Source organism: Miniopterus natalensis, chromosome 1, assembly GCF_054644295.1.
Source record: "Miniopterus natalensis isolate mMinNat1 chromosome 1, mMinNat1.hap1, whole genome shotgun sequence".
Classification (NCBI taxonomy): Eukaryota; Metazoa; Chordata; class Mammalia; order Chiroptera; family Miniopteridae; genus Miniopterus; species Miniopterus natalensis.
Genome location: NC_142081.1, coordinates 158163708 through 158172771, shown reverse-complemented (window position 1 = coordinate 158172771; position 9064 = coordinate 158163708). Strand labels below are relative to the sequence as shown.

General features: G+C 46.0%; 1 pseudogene; it reads right to left on the bottom strand.

Moving 5' to 3' along the window:
• Nucleotides 1-1278: 1278 nt before the first annotated feature.
• On the bottom strand, nt 1279-1596 carry LOC107532972 (NADH dehydrogenase [ubiquinone] 1 beta subcomplex subunit 3 pseudogene; annotated as a pseudogene).
• Nucleotides 1597-9064: the final 7468 nt, after the last annotated feature.

Sequence of the window (9064 nt, the reverse complement as noted above, 5' to 3'; positions counted from 1 at the left end):
AGATAGCATTTGGAACATAACTGTTTTCTAACCCCCAAAACAGTGTTAGAGATGCTGATGGGGGCTCTTAAGTACCCGGAGAATCTAGGCATGTGGCTCAGGAATATACTTGCTTTTGGTATCTGGGCTTCTATGACAGTGGTTGTGAGGGAGATCTTTTATTTGACACTAAGGGATGTTTGATGCAAAATTGTGATTCTCATTTACTGGCAAATTTGAAAAGAAAAAACTGGCCCTGGGTATTGCAGGTTTCTGTCAGTACTAGCTAGATCTGATGTTGGAATCCATGTTCCATGCAGGTCAGGAAATGAGGACTGAGAGACATCTGCCAGTTTTGGGCAGAGGAGATGGACTTCTTATCCAGTTGATAGACCTGAGTTTAAGCTCTGACTTCAAGCTCTGTTTCTTTTCTGAACAAATGTTATGAATCATCTATCATAGTGGGATGGAAATTAGTGGTGACATGTCAAAGGTCTAATGTCCCATTCTAGGATTCTGTGCATATTTAGCTAAGTTGAAGGCTTATCTTTCACTATTTCCTAATAGGCAAAAATTCTAGGGCTAAGAAGAACTCGGATATCTGTGGAAACATGTCTGGGCTTGGAGGACGTATGTGTCCTCTCTAGCCTTTTGGTCAGTGTGCCAAACTATCCATCGTTGTGAACTCCTATGTCATGAGGAGTCCTAAGCACAGGCAGGGCTATGATCCTGGGCCCACTCAATTGCAGTGGCACCCGGACATCCACAGGGGAGCTACTCTTAAGCCATTTCCGGTGTTACAGGTTGCAGACTGGTGTAGTATCGATGTCACTGCTGTGGTAAAGCCGTATCTTTAAGCTACACTTCAAGCTGAGTCTTAGCCTTGGCTACAGATCCTTGGGACCACCTTGGTGGAAATGTTGCCTTTTGTTTGTCAGTTTGTCTTTGGGGGAAGCAAGTTCATTTCCCCACGCAGATCAAAAAGGGCAGACTCTGTATTTATATGGAGTCTTCTATGAGGTCTGCCTTCCAGATGCTGTCCCTCAGGAACCAAGCTTACTTCATCTGGCAGAAACAGTCCAGCAGGGCAAGTCTGCACTCGAGAGCTCCAGAGCTCTTCTGAAGACCTAGCTTGGATCAAATTGTTAGTGTAGGTAGCTAAATGTTTTTTGGCACATGTATTCTTTGTTAAGTCTTACTGGAATTCTTCAAGATACAAGCACATAGATGAGGAGGCTACAGTGAAGAAATCTTATAAAAAGAGTTAAGAAGTCACGAAGATACTTCCAGGTATTATCTTCAGTGATGCTGCTTATTTTTATTCTGGGACTCCAGGCAATATTCAGCCCCTACAGCCACCACAAATGGCAGCAAGTCTCCATTTGAATCCTTTTAATAATGCACCAACAAAGGAAACTTTGTTTGCAAAGCCACCCGAGTAACTCCCAGCTTCATTGCAGAGCGGTCAAGGATCCCCGGCCCTCTTGCTGCCAGCTTCTCCTGTACTGTTTCTAATGGTGTCCCTTCTGCCTTCCACTGTTTATGACCTGGAAGTTCCATTTTACCATGACCATGTTCATGTCTATATCCATGTTCATGTCTGTGGACCATGCCTGACAGCAACCCGACCTCTCAGGACATTTCAGATTCACCCTAGATACTAACAAGGGGGACAAAGGAAATCAGACATTAACCATAATAAACTAGGGAGCTGAATAAAATATTAAGCCTAATAAAGTAGGGAAGCTGAATCTGCTTCATTAGAGAGTTAAAGCCTGGTTTACCAGGAAGCTATGGCATTTACAGACTCATTTACAAATTCCAAGAGACCCACTGCTCTGGAGATTTAATCCTTGGCGCAGACAGGAGAAATCTCCCTGGAGTGCTACAGAGCAGTACCAGGATTATGGGGAGAGGGGAGAAGGAGGGGAAGTTCCCTGCGTGCAGTAGAAACCAGGTGGCACAACAGAACTTTTGCACATGAGCAATAGCGGTCAAGATGGCTCAGGGGCAGGTGCTTCTACTTTTGGACAAGCCCAATAGGAGCCAAGTTGGCAACCAGAGAGGCCTGTGGGTCTAGCCTGGGGGAAGAAAGGATTGGTTAGAGGGCAGGCCCAGCGAAAGCCCGGAAAGCTTGGGAAGCTGATTGGTTATTTTGAAAAAGCGCCGGGTCTCTCCCAAGCCCCAGATACTATAATCCTCACAGAGCTCCTCCTCTCTCGCTGGCCTGGTAACTTCACTCCACCGTTTGTCTGCACGTGCTCTTTCCTTAGCAACCACGTAAGCTTAGCAGCTGGGGAGCGGGCCCAGCAGCCCAGCAAGGAACCCCGGCTGGGGACAGCACTCACCGTGCCACCTGGGACGGAGCCTGCTTCAAGCTGCCTGGGGCCCTGGCAGCTGCTTGGACTCCGAACACAACCTGGCCAAGGCGCAGCCAGGAAAAGAAGCTAAACTAGAGGGATGGTTTGGACTAAGACTGGATTGGACTAAGCTTTACCATGAACTGAACCAATGGCACAGAATATTTGGACCGTGGTTTTTACTTTGGCCCTGATGAAAACAAGGTTGGACTTTTCCACGGCAGGACAGGCGGAGATGAGACATTGGGCCCCTGGGGGCAGCCAAATACAAATACAAATACAAATGCCTTCCTTGAGATCCTGTGAAAGAACAGGATTTCCACCGGCAACAAGATAACAGGGTCGGCCATTTGTGCTGGGCTTCCTCTGTGAGCAAAGTGCTGTGGAGTCCAGAAACGATGGGGTTTCCGACTCCCCAGACATTGCTATTAGCTCACTCTCTAAAATCTGTGCCTTACCAGATGTGGGTGTTCTGAATACCTCTCCCATCCTGGCTGGAAGTTCAGGTGGGGGAGTCAGACAAGGCCCAAGGGTGACCTGGGGGAGACACGCCGGGACTGAGCTCAGTGTTTCGGCCAGGAGGGGGCAGCACTGGATCTCTGAGGCACCTCGGGAGTGGGAGCCTCAGCTGGGCTGGTTGAGAGGGCTTTCTGGGGAGAAGGAACCAGCGGTGGTGGACTTGTTGGTCCTAAGGGATATCCTAGGTATACAGCCCCGGAGGGGAGGGAGTTTTGGGAAAATAGAATGGGTTAAGTGAAGAAGGAAAATGGATTTCTGCAGACAATGCAAAACATAAGCTTTTTAGGGGAAAGAAGAAAGGGAACCTCGTGGGGAAACGAACTCTAACGGCTAAAGCAGAGCCGAGTGCCTCGGAGAAGCAGTTAGCTCTCGCCATGTATCAGTGGCGCACACCTAGGGGAATGGACCAAGTGTCACAGTAGCAGAGGATATCAGGCGTTTAGAGTACCTGTGCTTGAGCAGCGTGGTTCCTATTCTATAAATGCACTTGCATATTTTCCTCTGTGCACAGGGAAGACGCGTCATCAGAAAGAATAGTGTATGGCTGAGTGTCTTCTGTGGGTTCATCGCCTTCCAGGATGTTTCCTCGAGCATATGAGCTTTCTAGGCCTCTAGGTTGCCTATTTTTCTTCTCAGGTGGGAAAGATAAGGGATAAAGCACAGTTAACTCAACAATGCGAACATGAGATGTGGTCCTGAAGGGAAAGAGCAGAGACCTCACAGCTGGTCACCATCCTCCTCGGCACTTGTGCGCAGCTGAATTTGCTGGTGTGCACCCACAGGGGCTTTCAGTGTGTTTTCAGTTTGCATAGTGAGTCTTGGGAAGAGACGTTTTGCCGATAATAACAAATTACAAATGGTGAGTTCAGATCATGTGGAATATTTGTATTTTCCTTGGTCAGGGCTTTAACCTTTTGCCTGTCTCATGATAGCCTAAGTCTTTAACTTTGAACATGACCTTTCAGTAAAAGAGAATAAATAGAGGGGTCCCTAAATTGCAGGGAACTTTTTGGGAGCTCTGGACTTGGTCTGACAGTGTGATGTGACACGGCTGATCCACACTCGATTTCACTGTGTGTTTGTGGGGAAGCCTTGTGCAGCTGGGTGAATAATCAGCGCTTCTTGTCTCTCTAGTAAGAGTAACCTCTTGCTTTCATAATTTATGTTTTCATGGTTTTTATGGTTTCAGAACCTCTTGCTTTTGGCCTTTTTATGTTGCAAGGCACAGACTTAGTCAAGTAACTTGAAATTACGGACTTATTGTGTGAATAGGGGCATACCCATAAGAACGATGAAGACGCTCAGGGGCCCATCATGACTCTGGCCGAGAGGTTGTCAGGCTTATTCTGAAAGGGCCAGGGGTATGCACTTCAGGCTTTGCAGGCCATACAGTCTTCGCCTCTACTCCTCTGCTGTAGCGTGAAAGTTGCCGCAGGCAACAGGAAAGAAAATGGGCTTGGCTGTATTCACTTAGAGGGGGTTGGGGGTGGGGGTTGGATTTGGTCCAGGGGTGTTAATTTGCCAACCCCTGCTATATCATGATCTTGCAGATCTTTAACTGCCTCCTCTTGATATTTCTCAGTATAAGTATATAAGAGGCCTGATCAAGGTTACCCTCTCATGCCAGGATGTATTAGTTTACTGACCATCCTGTAAATCAATCACCCTAGGTTTAGTTTCAGACAAGATTTAATGCAGTAAACACCAAACGCTCCAGGTAATTCAAGGAGGAATGTAATACAAGGAATTAGGTCTTTACAAAGTGTTTAGAAGGGCCCCAAGGAGCTTAAAATCAGGGGGCTAGCACTGGTCTGTTTTCAAAGCTGCACCACCATAGCAGTGATCCGGGGGCCAAAAGCAGGAGCTATGTCAACTGTTACTGCCTCCAAGCATCCACCATAATCTCCCCCTTTATTTTCCTAACATCTACTCACAACCTATATACATATAACATTACCAACAGCAGCGATAACTTGTTTCTATCTTACAGAATGGAAACCCAAAAGCATTCCCTCTTTCCCCCAAAAGGGAGATAAAAATTCTCATCGTGTAATAGAAGGGCCTGTTTCCCCTTCATAATCAGGCATCTTAGGGCACATGGCAAAGTAACTCATTTAAAAACTATAATGCACTATTGTATTGTATCCCATATTTGTATGGGCCCAGTCAATAAAACAGAAACCATGCCAGTTATTTGAACAGAATATAATTACAGGAATTGGTTTAACAGATACTGGTGGATTTAAAAGACAAAATAAAATCATGAAATTAACATACATATGGTAATCGCAGGAAATAGCTTTTGCCTCTATGGTAAGCCTCTGAATGTGTATTTTGATTACATAGGTCCCGTAATGCTCTCATTGTCTACGTAGGTCCAGCATGCTCTCATTGTCTACCTATTTCATCCTTAGGAACACGGTGGTTTATTAGCCATTGTCAGAGACCCTGTGGTCAGGGCCATTAGCCATTGCAGCTCTGTTGCCCTGCATATTAATTATATCCACCTTGCGTCTGCCACTTAAATACGGGCCTATTGCTGCTGCTGTTTGAGAACCCATACCCACCGATGACAGAGAGCCCAGTTCTATAGCAGGGCTCCCTTTTGTCATCAACCTTGGACTATATGCGACAGCCAGCACTGGACTTGTTAAAGATTCCAAAGCGTCCCTTGCCCGCACAATTCTTATTTCTTCAGTGAAGGGTGTATCTTCCAGACCCCCCTGGGGAAAGAAATTGCATTTTGGATTCCCTGGTCTTATATGATAACTCCATTGTACCCATATCTGGACCTTTGACTATTTCCTCAGTACTCAGCCTACAGTAAATAAGGTGGAAATACCAGAAATACTTTGGCAATTTTTTTTCATGCTTATATGGTGCTCTGTTAGGATGGCTCCTTTATCTTTAAATAGGATGTTCAGATTCCTCTTTAAGGAATGATTTGTCCCAGATTCCAGGGATACTGCCAGTATATGGTCTCTAGCTGTCTGCTCTTTTAGAGTTTGCCCTGGCTGCAGAGACACATCATTCTAAGGTATAACCCTCCAACATTTAACAGTTGATTGTATTGCAATATAAAGGCACAGCCATTTGGGTCCACTGTGAGACAACTCTGAGTTGTACATACTCCAGAACTCTCCGTGGAGCTGGCTGAGGTTGTTTTCATGTCTCCATTGTGGTTTGACTTTTCCCTCTGACTAAGTAGTATTTATCTTACCCTTCCATAAGTGTTCATCCCTAATACATACCCTGCACACCAAATTCTTTCTCGACCTCTCTCTGTAGAACCCCATCTGAGATGGTTGGTGTCAGGAGTGGTCCAAGAAAGCAGATAACATGGTGTTCGGTTTAGGCTGGATTACTCACTGTCCAGCCAGCCATTGTCAACCTTTCCATTGGTGGTGGATGGAGCCCAGATACCCCAGCCATAAGACAGTGCTCCAATTATTACATTGTCTTTCTGTGGAGTGTGTTCTGGTAGAGGAAAAGGCATTAGCTGATGGAATACATGGCATGTTTGACAAACCTGAGAAATAGTCCTTATTCTGATTTTGGCTAAGCTCCATTGACAGTGGAGATCCAGAGTGTTATCATGACTCTCCTGATAGAGTAGGGACATATTAGGACCATATGTACATAGTCCTGGCCAAAGCTCAGCTTATTAGGGGTCCATCTTGTCCTTGGATCACTCCAGTGGTCATGTCCCTAGTCCCCGAATATACTGGAATTGACACTTGGCATTTGGAGCAACCCTCCCATTGAGTTCTTGGCGTTCATCACTATGATAGCTCTTACCTATAAGCCAAATAGAAGATGCGGAAACCCTTCCGATGGTGAAAATAAATGTCACGCTGAAGGATCTAAGTGGTGCAGGGTTGGTAGTCCTCATCATGACTCTATTTAATTCACTAGCCTGCCCCCTGCAGAACCACATGGATCCTGCAGGATGGGGTACGTTGACTCCAGAGAAAGAACAGGGTAGAATATGACTGGGAGCAAGAACATGGCTGGGAATTGGGTGGAGATAGCTCTGGAGTCAGATGACCTGTGACAGATGACTGTACCCCAGTCACTCCAATGAGCTCAGTAATATGGCTCCAAGGAAAGGCAGCAGAAATACTAGCACGGGATTGCAACCATGGGCCCAATTGAGCAGAAAGACTCCTGTTCATCTCTGACTCCTCCTCTTAACTCCCCACTTGAGGATCTTTTTTTTAAAAAAATATATCTTTATTGATTTCAGAGAGAGGAAAGGAGAGTGAGAGAGTGAGATAGAAACATCAATGATGAGAGAGTCACCGATCGAGCCCGCAACCCGGGCATGTGCCCTCACGGGGAATCTAACCCCGATCGCCTGGATCCCAGGTCGACGCTCAACCACTGAGCCACGCCCGGCCAGGCCCCACTTGAGAATCTTGAACCAGAGGAGGGAAGAAAAGAGTGAACATGCTTAACACCCCAAACCAGAGGCTAGACCCTACATCTCTCCGCCCACCCTGTCCTCATCTCAAACCTGACCTGGTGGTGTGAGTTTTAAACCGGCCCGGACTCAGTCAGGTTGCTTTCAGTTATCACCAAGTCATAGAGTTATCCAGGAAGAGAATGGCTGGACACAGCATAACTGGGGTCAGAATAAAAGAAAGTAACAATATCCATTTTGCACTCCAGAGTTCAGACTAGTTCAGTAAACTGATTGCGAATGACTAGGGTCTATTTCACTGCCCATCTTCCTCAGCAACAACTCCAAAACGCTCCTGCTCAGTTTCCACGTCTCTTCTCCCCCACCCCATCCCTGTATAAACTTACCTACGTTTGTTTCCTCTCTGCTCTTCTTTCCTCTAATCTCAGAGGCTATCTTGAGTTTAAAGCCAACTTTTCTAGGGTTCTTAATCAACACCTCTTACCTAACACTTGACTCCATCAATTATGCATTCTCTTCAGGTCTTCAAGCTTCCACCCTGCCCCCAGTGGCTCTTTCTCAGTCCAGATAAGACTGCCTCTCTCCCATCTCAGAGTATCATCCTTGATCCCATCCCACCCTCCATCCATTGTCCTTTCCCTCCTTTGTGACCCAAAACCCAAAATGGTGTCCTCACTTCTCTATTTCCTTCCTACTTCTTACCCTCTACAGTCTGGCTCAACATCAGACAACAAATTACTGACCTTGAACTTGCCCAATCATGAAGGGATGCATTTCATTTACGTAGTAGTAGAAAAAGTGACTTCTCTCTGATCATTCCTCTGTGATGGTAATTTTTTATGTGCTCACCTCGCTAGGCTACAGTCTCAAGTTATTCAATAAAACACTTATCTAGGTGTTGTAAAGGTAACTTACAAATGTGAGTAAACCCACAATAGGTTGATTTTTAAGTAAGGGACATTATTTTGGACAATCTGACCAGCCTAATTCAACCTACTGAAAGGCCTTACGAGCGGAGCTGAGGCTTCTTTGACTCGTGGACAGCAGTTTCAGCTGCACCTGAGTTTCAGTCTGCGCTTCCCGACAGCCTTCCCTGTGGATGTCGAACCTGCCTCGCCAGCCCCAGGAATGGCTAACAAGTGCCTCTGAATACTCCTAGACAACTACACATAGAGGGCGAGGTTCCGGAGGAGCATTTATTTGCTACTGTAACACATTTTTGTCAAAATAAGAAGTATAACGGGGTTGGCTAGATATTTCTGACTGCCCCGGAGAAAGGAGAAAGAAAACAATGAGCCAGGAACTCAAATTCCCAACCAAAGCTTTGTATCAAAAAACCTGAAAACTTTCATATATGTCCTAAAAGAAACCTTCACCTGCTGTAGCCGCAAGGCCAAGACTTCTGAAAACCCAACCCAGAGTTGCATCCTATGAGTGGTTGAATGTTAGCGCAAACAGAATTCCCTACCTCACAGTGTGTCTTCTGTTAGATCAAGTGCATTGATAAGGAATGGGATCCTAAATGTTGGAATGGGGACATTTAGGCAGATCCAACAAACTAAGGACATCAAACCCCTAAATTCTACCAAGTCTTCTTTGCTGGTAGAAGAAGCCCTTCCACAGCCCTGCCTAAGGAGGTTAGTGCTTCTTTGCTTGAGGTAGTCACCTTGCTACGCACTGCTGGTTCTCCTTGGGATCTAGCCCTGCCATTTGTCTAGCTTATAAAAGGTAGAAACAAACTAGACAAGACCCAGGAGCTTCCAAAGGGTGAGGTACAAAGGGT